At 43.7% G+C, this 16,401-nt stretch overlaps 5 non-coding genes across 5 annotated transcripts; 2 read left to right on the forward strand and 3 right to left on the reverse strand.

Annotated features, from left to right (window-relative positions):
• Positions 1-2,034: 2,034 nt before the first annotated feature.
• On the forward strand, positions 2,035-2,106 carry TRNAA-UGC (transfer RNA alanine (anticodon UGC)). The gene has a single exon. It is a non-coding gene; the product is annotated as a tRNA-Ala (tRNA).
• Positions 2,107-2,537: 431 nt separating this feature from the next.
• On the forward strand, positions 2,538-2,610 carry TRNAK-CUU (transfer RNA lysine (anticodon CUU)). Its single transcript has one exon. It is a non-coding gene; the product is annotated as a tRNA-Lys (tRNA).
• Positions 2,611-12,570: 9,960 nt separating this feature from the next.
• Positions 12,571-12,643, reverse strand: TRNAV-AAC (transfer RNA valine (anticodon AAC)). Its single transcript has one exon. It is a non-coding gene; the product is annotated as a tRNA-Val (tRNA).
• Positions 12,644-15,741: 3,098 nt separating this feature from the next.
• Positions 15,742-15,814, reverse strand: TRNAK-CUU (transfer RNA lysine (anticodon CUU)). Its single transcript has one exon. It is a non-coding gene; the product is annotated as a tRNA-Lys (tRNA).
• Positions 15,815-16,231: 417 nt separating this feature from the next.
• On the reverse strand, positions 16,232-16,304 carry TRNAV-CAC (transfer RNA valine (anticodon CAC)). The gene has a single exon. It is a non-coding gene; the product is annotated as a tRNA-Val (tRNA).
• Positions 16,305-16,401: the final 97 nt, after the last annotated feature.

Genomic DNA, 16,401 nt, shown 5'->3' on the forward strand with positions numbered 1-16,401 from the left:
CGGCAAGGGCCTGGCGCCTGGGCCACGGTGTCAGGTTCCGGAGCGCAGGTTCGTCCCGGTCCTGTGCTGAGCTAAATTTGGGTCGGGAACCTGGCTCTTGCCTCCAAACCCTAGGCCTGGCCTTATACCTACTTTTGCAGCTACCCTTCCAGCAACACTACCCCACCCCCCACCCCGCCCGCCCCAGTTTTAGTTTTTGTTTAAATTTTTGTTTTTGAACAACTAATGCATTTGTAATAAATTTTCCCACTTTCTTCAGTGTCACACGTACACACACATCCCATTTAACCCTCTCTTGCCCCTCCAGCTCGTCTCCATATTTCCTCTCCAGAGCTGCCTCTGTTATGTGCTTCCACGTTATCTCTCCTCATTCACCGGTGAGGTCACTAGGATCAGGCCTTCGCCCCCACCCTTCTTGGAAGCCGTTCTTATCAAGTTCACCAGTGGCCTCCACGATCCTCTTCTAAGGTCCCTTCTCAGACCTCACCTCCCTTGCCCTTTGATCTCTCCTCCTGGATGCCCCTTCTCTGCGCGCCTGGCTCTCCTTCCACCTCCCTGCCTCCTACCTCCTTCTCGGCCTCCTTTGAGGTTTTCTCCTCCTTGCCCTGCCCTCACTCCATCCTTGTACTATCCACACTCACTTCCTAATGGCCTCTCCCACTTTTTTACTTGAGAGACCCCGTCCCTACTGATGACTCCACATTAACATTCCCAGCCCAGGCCCCTCCTGGGACACTTGGCTTCCACATACAGTTTCCACCGGCACCTCCACCTGCTTGTCCTACTGGGCTGTGTCCTAACTGAATTTAAGGTCTGCTTCCGAACCTGACCCTGCAAACCCTTGCCACCCAGTTTAAGGCAACTCCACCCCTCCAGGTGCTCAGGCTAAAATCCTGGAGTTGTCTGTGACTTGTATTTTGCTCACACCCCACACCCAGTCCTCGGCATCTCTTCACTTTCTCACCCCTCACCCTCTCCAATGCATCATCTACGATAATTACAGTTCTCTCCCCTTCTGCCCGGCCGCCACGCCCTGTCTTTTCCACTCAGTAGCCAGAACAGTCCTGTTAAAATGTTAGGTCAGATTAAGGTCCTGTGCTCAAACTCTCCAGTGAGTCCCACCTCCCTCAGAATAAAAGTCAAAGCCTTTACAATAGCTTGAAGGCTCTACCCATTCTAGTTCCCTACTCCCTCCACCCGCCAATTTCCCCGTTTCGGCTCTCATCTACTGCTGCCCACTGTAGACTCCACTCCAGGACACGGGCCTGCTTGCTATCCCTGCAATGTGTCAGAACGACTTCTACCTCAGGGCCTTAGAACTGGCTGTTCCCTGTGCCTGGACCTCTATTTCCTCCATTCTGGCATGACTCACTTTTCACCTCCCTCAAATCTTGGCTCAAATGTCGCCTTTTCAAGGAAGCCTGCCGGACTACATTGGCTAAAATCGCCATCTTAGCACACTCCCCGCCTCTCCGCCGGCTCTATTTTCTCTCAAGTACCTTATGCCCTAAGGAACGCGAGCTCTAAGTGGGTTTTGTTCACGGCTGAACCCCGAAGTTACTAGAGCAGTTCTTGGCACAGAGTAGGTGCTCGATAAATTTTTCTAACTTTGAACTGGTCTGAACGTGGTTTGAAATTCAGAATGTTCAGAGCGATTCACAGAGGAAAGTCCGCCCATCGCCTACGCTCAGTTCTTTCTTCAACCCAAGCAACTTCACAACAATTTGGGGGTATTTTATACAAATATTTTCCTACGCTCCCCCCCCCCTTTTTTTTTTTTAAATAAAACCTAGCATCATGCACACAGTCTTCCATACTTTCCAATTTTGGGTTACAGTTCATCTTGAGTAACGTGCCTGATTATTTCCATCTTCTCTGTTCACCCCTGCTCCTAGGTCCTTGTTGGGACCCGTCTTTCTCTATGGCGTCTCTGGATGTGGATCCGATCCTTGTAAATCCGCGGAGGATCCACGATCGTGAGGCGCCATGAGTTTAGCAATAGTCAAAAGAACGGAGAAGAGAGCTTGGGCGACTGGGGATGTAGCTCAGTGGTAGAGCGCATGCTTTGCATGTATGAGGCCCCGGGTTCGATCCCCGGCATCTCCAAGGTGATACATTTTCGTTTTTCTTCCATGTTCTGAATGCAGTGCACAAACAGAACGTGAGGGTGGTGATTCGCAGGTATCAGGGTGTCTGCCGCTGCTCCAACCTTCTTCCGGTTCCCGGGTTCCGACCGTAGACTTCAAATCAAAAGTTCACAGACGGAGCAAGCCAGCGGCAGCAGGATGTACACGTTTTCCCTTCTCCGTCCCTTTTCTCTTGCGTTTCTCTCCAATAAAAAAGGGCTAGGTTGCTGGTAGGTTAGAGCAAACAGAGAGCGGACGGGAGGGGAGGGGCGGCCAGGCACCGAGAAAGGATCTTGAGTTTCCTGTAGTGCAAAGTTTCGTTAGTGGCCCGATTACACGTCAGTCAAACTTAATCGTAATCCTGGAAGTGGATATAGCTCATCTATAACCTTGAAAACGAAAATTTACAGTGCCCGGCTAGCTCAGTCGGTAGAGCATGAGACTCTTAATCTCAGGGTCGTGGGTTCGAGCCCCACGTTGGGCGTGATGGCTATTTCTTTGCTAACTCCTACCCTCGCTTCTAGGTAACAACTCTTATGTCTACCTCCATTTTTTTTCAGAGATTTTTTTTTCGTTTTTTTTCTTTTATTGAAGTATATCACTCATACATAAACATACATAAACAATAAATGTATAGTAATAGTTGTGAACTTACAAAACATACATAACATCATACAGAGCTCTCATACCTCACCCTACCACTAATACCTTGCATTGTTGTGAAACATTTTTAGGTAATGATTTAAGAGCATCCTTAAAATATTACTACTAACCAAAGTATCTTACATTTAGTGTATTTTCCCCCAACCTACCCTATTATTATTATTATTATATTACTATCATTTATACATGAGCATACATAAACAATAAGTGTATAGTAAAAGTTGTGAATTTACAAAACAAAAATGGATAACATCATACAGAGGTCCCATACATCAACCCACCACCAACACCTTGCATTGTTATAAGATATTTGTTACAAATTATGAAAGAATATCATCAAAATTTTACTGCTAACTATAGTCCTTATCTTACATTTGGTGTATTTTTCCCCCAGCCTACCCTATTATTTTTTTTTAAATATATTTTTATGAAAGAAGTTGTAAACTTACAAAACAATCATGCACATGTGGTGCAGAATTCCCATACGACACCCCTCTATCAATATGCCTCACCGTTGTGGCACATTTGTTACAGATTATAAAATAGTATTGTCAGATTATTACCAGGTCCATAGCAACTGTATTTTCATTTTCCTCTATTTTACACTTACATACCTTCCTCTATTTTATGTACTTACATCTCTGTTATATTTTGGAGACCTTTCCATCTCAACACATAGAAAACTTCCTCGGTCTCTTTTGCAGTTGTATAATATTCCACCAAAGATGAATCATTTATTTAACAGATCCCCTACTGGTGGACATATGCGTTGTTTCCAATGTTTTGCCATTACCATCAATGCCGCAATTAATTTTTATGTAGATTATATCTGTGGTGAATATGCCCAGAAGTGAAACTGCTGGGTTAAAGTGAATATGTGATTGTAACTTTATAGAAATAGACAAATCACCGCCCTATGGGTAATACGAGTTAATATTCCCTTGCACCATAACTGTATGAAAATGCCTGTTTCTCCATAGCTTTAGGGAAAATGGGCTGTTTTGACTACAAATCTAAATTTGTGATTCTCCTGCTTTAAATTGCAGGGGTCACTTGCTGCCTGTTCTACATAATAATACCAATTATAGAAATTAAAATGGCGGGGAACAGGTGTGGCTCAGAGATTAAGCCCCTGCTTCCCAGTACGAGGTCGGTCCCGAGTTTAAAAAAAAAGGGAGGGTGCATCGCTGAGCAGAGAAAGGGACCCTCCTTTTGCCCCTCACCAGGGTTTACTTAAGTAAATGATGCTAAAGATCACAGGATCACTTTTGTTTGTGGTTTCTCATCTCTTTTCAGGCCAGTTTCTGCAGAGGATATTACGTTTTCGTCATTTGCAAAGTGAGGACGTCATTGGAAAGGCCTTCTCTGTCATTTCTTTCTTACTCTGTAAATGTTCTCTCTTGAGCGGGAAGAATTCAATATCAGATAAAACAAAGTCAATTTGTATGTGAGTTTCTTTTTGGTGGTATGGGGCACAAATAAATTATTAGATTATGCATGTATTTTGTGACATGGTCTCCAATAATAGTTATAGAATTAAAATGTGTTATTAATCAACAATTCACTGGAAATTTTTCATTTAAGAGGGAAAATTATCTCCAGGTTTAATATATTCATGCCTACTATATAACTGGTCTAAAAATATTCCAGTATCATCTCTTTCTTTACGAGTGATTGGTTTCCCTTTCCTGGACGTGACAAAGTCGGTCTCTCTGGGTCTGTGTTATATCAAGAGAGATAGCTCAAGTGTCATAAAATACTCATCCCATTATTTCCTTACTGTTTATATCATATCACATTTATTTAAGGGTGTAGATCCCAAAATAAAAGGGAGCTGTCAGTCACATATTGGTGTGCTGGGGAATGTGAATTTTGGGTAAGGAGAACAAAATGTCAACCAGAGCAGCAAGCTAATTTTGGAGGACTTCCTGCAAAAGGAAAAGTGGCCAAAAAGATGACCCAGAATGACCTGCTTCTCCATCCTGTGTCAGGACCAACTGGAATAAAATCACTGGGTATTTTAGGAAACCTTCTATGCTCATCATTGTCATTTGAGATGTTTAATATCTAAGGGCAGGGTGGGAAGGTGGCTTCAAATATGAAAAAGAATACATACAGCTCCTTGTTTTATAATTAATAGTCAATTTATTACAGTTGTAATTATTAAAATTGTAAATATTAAAGCTTAGTTTTTCTTAAGGTCTTAAATTCAACATACAAATATTGCTATTTTTCTTAAAAGCTAGCGATTTTTGAAACAACAGAAATGGTCCATTTCACTGGTTCCCTCATGTTTTAAGGTTATCAAATTGAGTCATCTTAAATTCACTCAAATGGTGACATTCTCTTAGACATTTCATATTACACTGGAAACTTTTATGTATCCGAATCTCATTTATAGATGAGGAAGTGGAGGCACTGAGATACGAGGTCACTCAGCTAGGAAGTGGAGAGCTGGTATTTGAGTTCAGTCTGATGTTTTAACCATTAACCCACAATACCTTTAGAGATCCCGCTTGTATTGTTTCTTTGCAATGTTGTGAGTAAAGCTATATATTTATTCATCTGTCCTTAAAAACTCTGCATTGAGGTGCGACAGTGTGTCTGGGAGTCCTCTTAAGAATGTGGATAGTCTCCTCCACTCATTTTTCCAATCCATTTGCAAACCAAAAACAACAAATGACGACGTGGATGGAATTAGAAGGCACATTTAAGACAGCATAGGGTGTAGCTCAGTGAACCTGAGGTCGCGCGTTCAATCCCCAGGACTTCCTTAAAACAAAAGAAACAAACAAAAACACTAGAGAATTTGAAGTTTCTGATAACTACAGCTGCAATAAAGACTAAACACAGCCCAACTCGCAACTAGAGTCACGTAAAACCTAACACCGAAAGCCTATTTACTTCAGTTTCTATTAAATGAAACACCAAGTTCAGCCTTTCAACAAAAAATTACCAGGGAAGCAAAAGCACTGTCAAGAGATGAAGCAAGCATCAGAACCAGGCTCGCATATGTCCTGTGTTGGGAATCATCAGATAGAAAATTTTAATTAAGTAGGCTTAATATGCTATAGATTAATATACACTAACACTAAGTAGGATTAATATGCTATGGGTTGATTCCTGTAATGGCGGCTTCCAGGAAGGCAGTGTCACGTGCAACTTCCTAACCTCAACACCCGGAGCTCCAAGGAAGGGAGTATTTCAAGTCAGATAGAATTACGTATCTGTATACCCTGACTCTTCTTTGAAATCTTCAGCCTTCAGGATCCCAGCATCGTGACATCAGTTTCAACACAATTGTTGATAGTCCTCATTTCACTGCTTTTGCTGCTGCCTGTTGTTGAAGCAATAGAAGCCGGAGATGGAATTGCTGTCTTGTTAGGTGTGGTTCTCAGCAATACAGGCATTTGTGCTTGTTTGGGGGTATACAACCGAAAGAGAAATGAACAAGTGTAACTTGGAAGCGCCTCCTAAATCAAACCTCATCCTGAGAACTTTTGTGCTATTGAGGTTAAAGCTAGGCTTTAGTGTCTGAAAGTTCCCATGAAACAGACAGTAAATGAGGTGGTAATTTCACACTCCTAAATGTTTCCCTATAAATAAGAATAAATTGATGTATGTTACATAGGGAAAAATGTTTTCTTCACATCAGAGAAAGCACTGGAAAAAAGCAGACTGTAATTTGTAGTTGCAGGTTGAAAAGGAGGTCAAATAAATAATATGATTGAAGTTCGCATAAATAATTCATAGTTTCAGAAGTTCCAAAGCTCACAAAATAGTAAAAGGAAGCTCTTGCTTAGAATCCTAGGAAATTGCCATTGTTCACTAGTCACTGCCTCCTGAATTGTTGAGGAGGCTTTTCTCCATATCTTAATTAGATTTTTGTTTTCTCATCTCCAAAGTTAATAGTATACTTAGATATTAAATTTAGTTGAAAATGGAAACCTTTATTTCTTTGAGGAAAAAAATAGAAAAATGTATACAGCACATTTAATATTGCAATGGAGAAAAAGATTTAAGGTAAAAAAAAATAGTTTACACTGAACACTGAAATGGGGAAAAGATTAATGTAGCAAACATATATTGATTAACCAACTAACATCCTTCACTGAGAAGTACTATATTAAATATAAATTCATTATGTTGTAAAAAAATATGCTATGGATTGATATACATTAACAAAAAATGTGCAAAAACCTTTGCACTAAAACTACAAACCATTGTAGTTTTACAAGAGAAATTAAAGAAGCCCTAAGCCAATTGATAGACATACCATGTTCATGAATTGGAAGACTCAATATTGCAAAGTTGTCAGAATTCTTTTCCAAATTGATCTTTATACCCAATCAAAGCCTAAAGGAAAAAAGAAAAGAAAAGAAAAAAAGAAAGCAAAACTGTTTCTTACCCTCCTATCCCCTGGCCTTCCTTCTGTCCTTGAACCCACCAAAGTAACTTCTGCCTCAGGGACTTTGTCTTTTGTCCCCTCTCTTGAAAACTTCTCCAAGATCTTTGAAAAGTGACTCATTCCTACTTTCGTGGCTCAGCTCAGTGTCACCTCCTCTGATACATTTTTCCTAGTCCACCTCTCTAATGCTCTCCTCTGTTTGCCTACCGCTTTCTATCAGATCAACCCCCATTAATTGTCACATAATCTGTATCACTTTCTGAAATTATATCTATGTTTGTTATTTAATTTGCCAACAGTAGGTAAACTCTGGGCCTGCAGGGACTTGTCTTGTCTTTTCCAGTGCAATGTAATGAACAAATAAATGAAGTCTCCTTGCAATGTGGACCTCCGGTAGGTTTGTTGCAAGGATGCAGTGAGTCAATGTATGCCCATTACCTACGACAATTGTTCAGGTCACAATAACGACCCAAATCATGTGATTTGTTGTTATTAATGCTATGTCCAAACTTCAAAGGGTTGCAGAGTAACGAAACCACCAGACTGGTGGAGAGGTAGTTGATAAGGTGACTATAGAAAGATAGTCCATGAAATCTATGAGCATTCTAAAAAAAAGAATGACTGGGGTGGGAAGTGAGTGGAGGTACAGATAAAACAGGAATGGTGGAAAAGTGAAAATTGTTGAAGCTGGTGAACTTGGTGGTTCATGTTACCATTCTCTCTACTTTAAATTTCCTAATAAAATGTTTTTAAAACAAAGAGAAGGGAATGTAATTTTTAAAATCATAATGATAAAGGGGCTTTAATCAGATATGGGCAAGATCAAAACATTGTAAGGAAATTTTATGTACAACCGTTTGCTAATAAATTTTTTAAAATGGGATGAAATTGACAATTTTTAAGGGAAACACAACTTTCAAATAACCCAGAAAATGCCAATAACTATATTAGAAATGGGAAAAATGACCAAGTAATACCTCTGTGAAAGACTACAGGATAATTGTTCATATAGATAAACTATTCCAAATTGGCAAAGTAATTTTCAATCTCTTTAAAATCTCTTTAAACTGTTTCCAAATCATCATAATAATAATAATAATAAAACCTCAGGGAATATGTAAAATAAGTTTATAAAGTTGGCATAATCTTGATAAAAATATCACAAAGAAAAATGTAATGTTCATATCAGACTCTAGGTCAAATATTAGTAAATCCAAGTAAGAAATCAAAATAAGTTCACAGAAAAATCATATGATTATCTTGATGGTACCAAAAAGGCATTTGATGAAATTCAACATCCAATTCCTAAGTTATTAAATCTCATTATGCTGGAATCTAAAGATTTTTCCTTAACGTAATAAAAATATCTATCTAAACCCAACAATCATCAAAATTAGTACGGAAATACTAAAACTTCACAATACTATCCATGAAATGTTCCATGAAAAGAGAAAGTTCAGTGGTCAAATATAACATTAAAAAAATTTATTTTAGTAACATATATACAACCTAAAATTTCCCCCTTTAACCACATTCAGATATATAACCCCACATGTTACGTACATTCACAATGTTGTGCTACCATCACCACCATCACCATCATTCATTACTACAACTTTTCCATCATTGCAACAGGAACATAAGTGAGAGAGAGGTTTAAAAACTCAGGTAGAGCACAACTCTGTGATTATACCAAATGCCAATGTTTGTATACTTTAGATAAATTTTATGGTTTATAAACAAACAAACAAAAAAGTAGGATGAGCTGGGGGGAAAATACACTAAATGTAAGTAAGGGCTATAGTTAGTAGCAATACTTTGATGATGCTCTTTCATAATCTTTTTTTTGAAGATTTATTTTTTATCCCCCCCATGTCTGCTCTCTGTGTGTACTTCTGTATTCCACAGGCACTGGGGAATCTGTCTCCTTTTGCTGCGTCATCTTGCTGACTCAGGTCTCTGTGTGTGGTGCCACTCCTGGGCAGGCTGCAGGCTCCCTTACCCCAGCAACACCCCTATATGGCAGGGCACTCTTTGTGCACATCAGCGCTGCACGCAGGCCAGCTCACCACACAGGTCAGGAGCCCTGGGTTTGAACCCTGGACCTCCCATATGGTAGGGGGACACTATCAGTTGAGTTAAATCCACTTCCCTTCACCACATTGCAAGTTCTTAGTGGTGGGGTGATATATGCGAGCCCTGTATAATGTTATACAGATTTGTTTTGTAAGTTCACAACTTTCACTATGCACTTATTGTTTATGTATGTTCATGGATGAATGATATACTTGAGTAATTTTTTTAAACATTTATTTTTTTCTCTCCCCTCCCCCCTGTTGTCTGTTCTCTGTGTCTATTTGCTGTGTGTTCTTCTTTGTCCCCTTCTGTTGTTGTCAGTGGCACAGGAATCTGTGTTTCTTTTTGTTGAGTCAGCTCTCCGTGTGTGCGGCGCCATTCTTGGGCAGGCTGCACTTTCTTTCGTGCTGGGCCACTCTCCTTATGGGGTGCACTCCTTGACCTTGGGGGCTCCCCTATGCCAGGACACACCTGCGTGGCAGGCACTCCTTGCGCGCATCAGCACTGCGCATGGGCCAGCTCCACACGGGTCAAGGAGGCCCGGGGTTTGAACTGCGGACCTCCCATGTGGTAGAGGGACGCCCTAACCACTGGGCCAAGTCCGCTGCCCTTGAGTAATTTTTTTTTAAAAAGGAAAAAAAAAATAGATAATCTTGTAGAGAAAAGAGGTTCAGGTTTATATGAAAAATGTAAAATTCTAGCAAAGCTACAATTAAATGGAACCTTCAATGTGAATGCACATCCTTTAAACTATTTCCCTTCTTGTTCTGACTCTAGTGTACACAGACATTGGGGAGCCAGAAGCCACAAGAAATCTTTGGATCCATGCACTGCTCTGGCACCCAGATTTGGCTCTTAATTTAGTTTCCTCTGAAAGAACCCGAGCTGAACATTTCCTCCATCTTAGGACAGGGAAAATTACAGATGGGCCTGAACCATGTGTTGCTGCCAGGAAGCAAGGATGTTTTCATGTCAGAGGACAAAGGGGCCAGGGTAACAGGGCGCCTACAATGTCAGCATCAAAGAATAATAATAATAATTAAGATGAGTCTAGGAAAGCTGTGAGGCCATGATGGCAAGTTAGCATTAAGTGCACCCCAAAATAAATATGGCTTAAATGAGACAGCTTCCTGTAGATCTTCTCACCCAGCCTGACATTTGGTTGTTGGTGTTCCTTGTGTTGCCTTGGACTTGTTCACTGCCTGCACAAGGGAGGCAGATGAGAGTGGTCTCATGTGTGCTGAGGCACAGATCAAAATCCTCCTTGAGAAGAGTGACACAGGATTGAGTGATGACCATGGCCTCCCAGAATCCTGCCAGCAACCGAGGAGGTCAGCTTGGAGGGGCTGCAGAAGACACTGGTGATCCAGAGCCTCAGGCAGGGGGGGCAGGCGGAACGTGCCCACTCTCCTCAAATCATCCAGTAAAGCATGTGAGGAAAAAGAAAGAAACAGACAAGCAAACTAAAAAAGAACTTGGGTCAGCAGGTGAACTGTGGAGAATTCTCCCAAATTTGGTACAGAATTCTTCACCCTCCATCCCCCTCGGTCCATAAGCTCCATGGCAGCGGCCCTGAGAAGAGCGGCCAGACTTCCTGGTTGGGTGAACACATCTGTACATTCTGGGAAGGTGTACAAATAAAAATGATAAAGAAATGGGCCCAATACTGGTATTTTTTGTATAAATCATGCTAACAACTTTTGCCATCATCCGGGCTGGTTTGGGCTACGCCTCGTCTGCCCTTAAGAGATATGACATTTGAAAGAGAATTTGATTTACCACTTTGGGAAGTTTTAATCACGTGACGAGCAAGATTGGCAAGAATGCTGGGAAAGACGTTGCCTGTCACGTGGGTAAGTCCTCTGGTTAAGTGTGTCAAAGGATGAACCTCATTTTCCAGGCCAGGAATCATGCCTGGAGGAATCTATACAGCGCAGGAGACTCTCCTGATGTCTCGCCGGCGAGGAGTTTGGGATTGGGGTGCCGACGGCCTTTCGGGCTGCTGCTACCTGGGAGACTTCATTGCCTTTCCCCGTACTCCTGAAGGGACCACCTCCAGAGGCGGCTTTCCAACACGCGTGCTCCAGGTGCTTCCGACACGCGTGCTCCAGTGGCGCCAGTGCAAGTGAGGCTCGGGGAGGCGCCGGCTGACGGTGACACCTCTGGAGAGGCTGACGGTCCTGGTGGCTAAGCCTCACCCGGCAGCGTGGGGGCTGCAGACTTGAGGTGGGCGGGCCCTCGGAGGAAGCGCGAGGAGCCCGAGCGTGAGGCGCCGCCCGGAGGCGCAGATGTGGGAGGGGCGCCCTCTGAGGAGAGGCGGGCAATGGAGCTGCGAGGCTGAAACAAGCCAGGCGAGGCAAGCGCAGCCTCTCTCGCGGTGGTGTCCGCGGCAATGGAGCTGCGAGGCTGAAACAAGCCAGGCGAGGCAAGCGCAGCCTCTCTCGCGGTGGTGTCCGCGGCAATGGAGCTGCGAGGCTGAAACAAGCCAGGCGAGGCAAGCGCAGCCTCTTTCGCGGTGGTGTCCGCGGTGTGGGGGCGCGGCGCTCGCCGTGGACGCAGTCGCTTGTGGATGTTCGCCCGCGCAACTTGCCTTGGTCCTCTCCGGAGGACTTTCCACCTGCTCGCCTGCGATCTGCTGACAGAACAAACCCTACTTTCCCCGCTGTTTTTCACTTGATTTTCTCTCGGCGCCCTGTTTCTTTTTCCCTTTCTCTGTCCTTGAACCCCGTCTTCTGTTTCCTTTATCCCACGTTTATATAGTATTCCTAGCGCCCAGTCGCCTCAGTGTGACACGTCTTTGCCTCCGTGGCCTTACCTGTAAACTGGGAGCAAAAAGATTACTTACCCCCGGGAAGCTCTAACAACAACGCCAGACAAATCATTAACACGACGTGGTGTGGATATTGTGGTTTTAACTACTACTACTGTCTTACCTGTGAACACTGTCCCCGGCCTGAACGTCCACCACACATTTCCGAATCATCCCTTCTTGCATTTTTACACATTTCACTTGCCGCTGCGTGTCATTCCCGCCTTTTGGTCCTGGCGACTGCATTTGATCCGCCGGGATTTTAACTTTATTTGAACGCATGCGCAATCACATACATCACCTTCTTTTCACCTAGAGAACTAGCCCGGAGTATACTGGTTGATGTGACCCAGTAACGAATTGAAAAAGCCAGGAGTAGGGGTTTTTAAAAAATATTAAAATGTGTACCTATACACACAGACATTCCAAGATGACGTGACGAGAGGAACGCCCTTACCAATCAGCGGTAACAGTAAAACGTACAACCGTGTTTCCGCCCGGTTTCGAACCGGGGACCTTTCGCGTGTTAGGCGAACGTGATAACCACTACACTACGGAAACTGACGGCCAGGGTGCTTTCCATAAACTTTATAAAACTATAGTCACCGCCTCCTGTCCTAGCTACTTAGAGCAGGGCCGCCTCAGAATAAGGGTCTTCCTGAGGCCTCCGGTGCCGTTTTTATCAAACCGTGGAGGGCGACATTTTAGTGGGTCGTGAAATCGGTCACTTCAAACAATAAAAATAAAGAAATACAATAAATAATGAAATCAGCAAGCCACGCAGGAAGTAAGGTAAATGTGAATGAGGCTTGAGGCTGGCAACCTTCCTCATTAGTTCTAAGAAGACCGCCGGAAAGTTTAAGTTTTCATAAAATTGATTTCTATTAACGTGAACAATTCAAATGACCCAAAAAACGCAAATTCATTCAAAGTATGCGAACTTTGAATATGTTTCCGTCAAATGTAAAGTCAATGTAAATAACCAAAAAATTAAAATTTTTTATACACGTTTTCAGATAGGTTATATATTTACTTAAAGCTATGCAAAATTCTATCTTTTTAAAAATAAGGGCAAAATTGAAACTAACAATACAAAAAAATTTTTAATGCTATTTAAGCAAAACTGAAAAACTGTATTAAATTTTGAAAATTTAATGAAAGCTTTTAAGTATGTTTAATACAAATAAAATCCATCAATCCTAGCATTCCATGTCCAGTATAAAGAATTGGGATGAAGCTTCAGTTACATTAGATCTACATAAATGCAAATTTAAGAGTAAGAGCGATTAAAAATATTGCAAAATTTTCTCTTCGCCCACGCTGATTTCCGAATACCTGGGGAGCCAGAAATTGGAACGGAGACTGAGTTCTGCGCAGGGATCCTTGCTGTGTTTGTAACCTGGAAGGCCCTCTTCACCGGTGCGCGGGGCTTGAGCCCCACTGTCTAGACCTACGGCCAAGGTCACCAGGGGCCTCCAGGCAGCACAGGTCGAGGAGGCGGGGTGAGGAGGTTCCACGTGGCCCAATCCATGGAGGCTCTGTCGCCTTTCCTAACTGGACCAGGTGCTGATTTTGACTTTCGATTTCTCCCTCTTTTTTGCACTTCTGCACTCTCTTGGCCTCCTACCCCGACTCCTCCACCATCTTCTAGAGGCCACCCCTGTTGACAAAAGCACCCATCAACTAGCCCTGCATCTAGGGTTCCAGCAATGCCCATTCTCCCAAACTTCAGATCCGGGAGAGTCTTGTATGTTGTCCTCTTGGATGTCCCGCAGCATCTCACGCCTAAATATGTTCAAGAGCGAACTCATTAGTTCCTGCCTCGACTCTCAGCCTCTGTTCCTGATTTCGGTTATAAAACCATTTAAAGCAGAATCCCGGGACCGCCAACTCGCGTCCACGGCGCTAAACGTGCGTCCAGCTCCTTCGCCGGCTCGCGCGTCCTGATCCATCTCGTTACTGCCTCGTCTATGCGACAGCCGCCTCTTGCCTGGACCATTGCTGTGTGCAACCAGCCCTGACGCAGTCTCCCTTCACACTTCCAGCTCTCTCTTTCCTGGAGGAATCCCTCTAAAATGTAAATCAGAACGAGTCCCTTTGCCTCGGCGGCCCCCGTCACCGCGCAGGAAAAGACCAAAGATCCGACCAGGATTCCAGCATGTGCTTGTTGAACCTCTGAAGAGAGAGATGATCGCTTGAAACTTTTGGGCACTTACCCAAGCCAAACCTGCCTAGAGGGACGGCGGTGGAAGAGGGCCAAGAGGAGGGGGGAAAGAAAAAGGAAAGGAAAAGGAAAGGAAAAGGAAAGGAAAGCAAAAGGAAAGAAAAAGGAAAGGAAAAGGAAAGGAAAGGAAAAGGAAAGGAAAGGAAAGGAGAAAAGAGAAGAGAAGAGAAGAGAAGAAAAGAAAAGAAAAAAAAGAAAAGAAAAGAAAAGAGAAAGCAGTTAATTATATAGCCAAAGCCCTCGATTTCTTGGCTACAGGGAAGAGAGGTCTGTCCCCTTCGGCTTCCCCTCAAGCACGTATATTTTAAGAACGTTTTCCAGTCCCAGTAAAGGTGATAAGAATTGACTCTGAAACCACGATTTGCAAATAAACCCACACGAATTTGGGCAAGAGGAAATACCAAAAGATCAAAATTCGCTTGTTCGCTTGTTCAAACCTGTGTTCCAGTTCACAGGAACTCCCCCGGGGATTCATGTACTAGTAGCAACCCTGACTAGTGCACAAACTGACCAGTCCCTACCCAAATCACCCTCGAGGGTGTCATACAGAACGAGGCTGCCCGGACACTGAAAGCGACCCACCCTAACTCCTCCCTTTAACAAACTTCTAAGACTGCCAAGGTCTTCTTCGCTCGGCAGGCTTAAAGAACCAGCATTATCTGATCAACAGATTTCTCCTGTAGTCTGGTGTGTATGTGGGGGAGACGTCTACAGCCTGAAAACAGAAAACGAGCTGAATTTGCAGGACCAAGGAAACAGTCAACATAAACGGTGAGTTTTAGTTGAAGTTAAGAATTCGTGACATGGCTGCAGATGTTCATTTTAAGGTGTTTCAAAATAAAGGAAATTTTCACACCTCTGGGGGGAGCTTGGAGACTGGAATGTTTGGGGCGGTATTTCATAAGACAGACTCTTAAAATCAAGAGCATTAAGGTAATTGAAGATGAGGGTCTCAAATTAACAGAGCATCTGTTCCTTTACAGGATCTGGAAACCCAAAGGCGGCTCTAAGGGTGCCGGATCCTCATGACTAAGTCACTTAATAAAACCGTTGCGAATCCGACTGCGTGGATTTGACGATCACGAATGCAGCCCTGAGATCGCGCCCGCCACCCCAAAGTCGAGGGAAGCCACGTCCCATTGAAGCCACGTCCCATTGACGCGGATCCTGCACTAGTCCGCGATAACAGGGAGGTTCTGATAAAAGGGCAGGCGCCTAGTTAGCGTTGAACATGGGTGGATAGATGGGTGGTTGGACAACAGCACGTAAGACCATAGCGGCAAGAGAAGGTACCCAGGAATTCATCAGAGGGTACCTACCTTCTTTCATTCGCTTACGGTCCGGGAAGACTCCAGGGTACGCGAACAGCCCTTCTTGTTGGGCAGAGGGTAGTAGCGTAGCTTTTGTGATAGAAGTTCCTTTTCAAAAGGCTAAGCGCCCAACGTGGGGCTCGAACCCACGACCCTGAGATTAAGAGTCTCATGCTCTACCGACTGAGCTAGCCGGGCGACTGTCACATAATTCTTCATTTTATCCCTAGAGACTGAGGGTAATATGCGGGCTTGCACCCCAACGCTTTGCAGAATTAACTGCACATGTATTTATGGAGCACCCACTGTGAATTTGGCCCTGTCCTGGGTTTGACGGACCTGGAGCTTAGGGTCTTTGGATCTGGAAGTGGTGGCCACGTGGGTTTCCAAGATAAGGGACGATTAGCTGAGGAGACCTGAACTCACTTGAACAGCATTTGTGGCGGCCTGCTGTGAGCCATTTCTCCTGCGATCATGCTTCCTGAAACATACCTACACGTGCATATCCTGTCATTCCCTCGATGTGACAGTACCCATCCCTTTTCAGGACACGGGAGAGAAGGCCCTGTGAGATGGCCGCTGAAATGGAAAAAAATAAAAAATAAAAAAAAAAGCTGTTTCCGCCCGGTTTCGAACCGGGGACCTTTCGCGTGTGAGGCGAACGTGATAACCACTACACTACGGAAACCACCATAGCGTCTTTTCAAATGGTGCCACCCTGAAACTACGCAAGGCAGACACACCACCTGAAGCCAGAACCCCAGCGCTTCGCTGGCGGTCCCAGC

This window comes from Dasypus novemcinctus, chromosome 2 (genome assembly GCF_030445035.2).
Source record: "Dasypus novemcinctus isolate mDasNov1 chromosome 2, mDasNov1.1.hap2, whole genome shotgun sequence".
Classification (NCBI taxonomy): domain Eukaryota; kingdom Metazoa; phylum Chordata; class Mammalia; order Cingulata; family Dasypodidae; genus Dasypus; species Dasypus novemcinctus.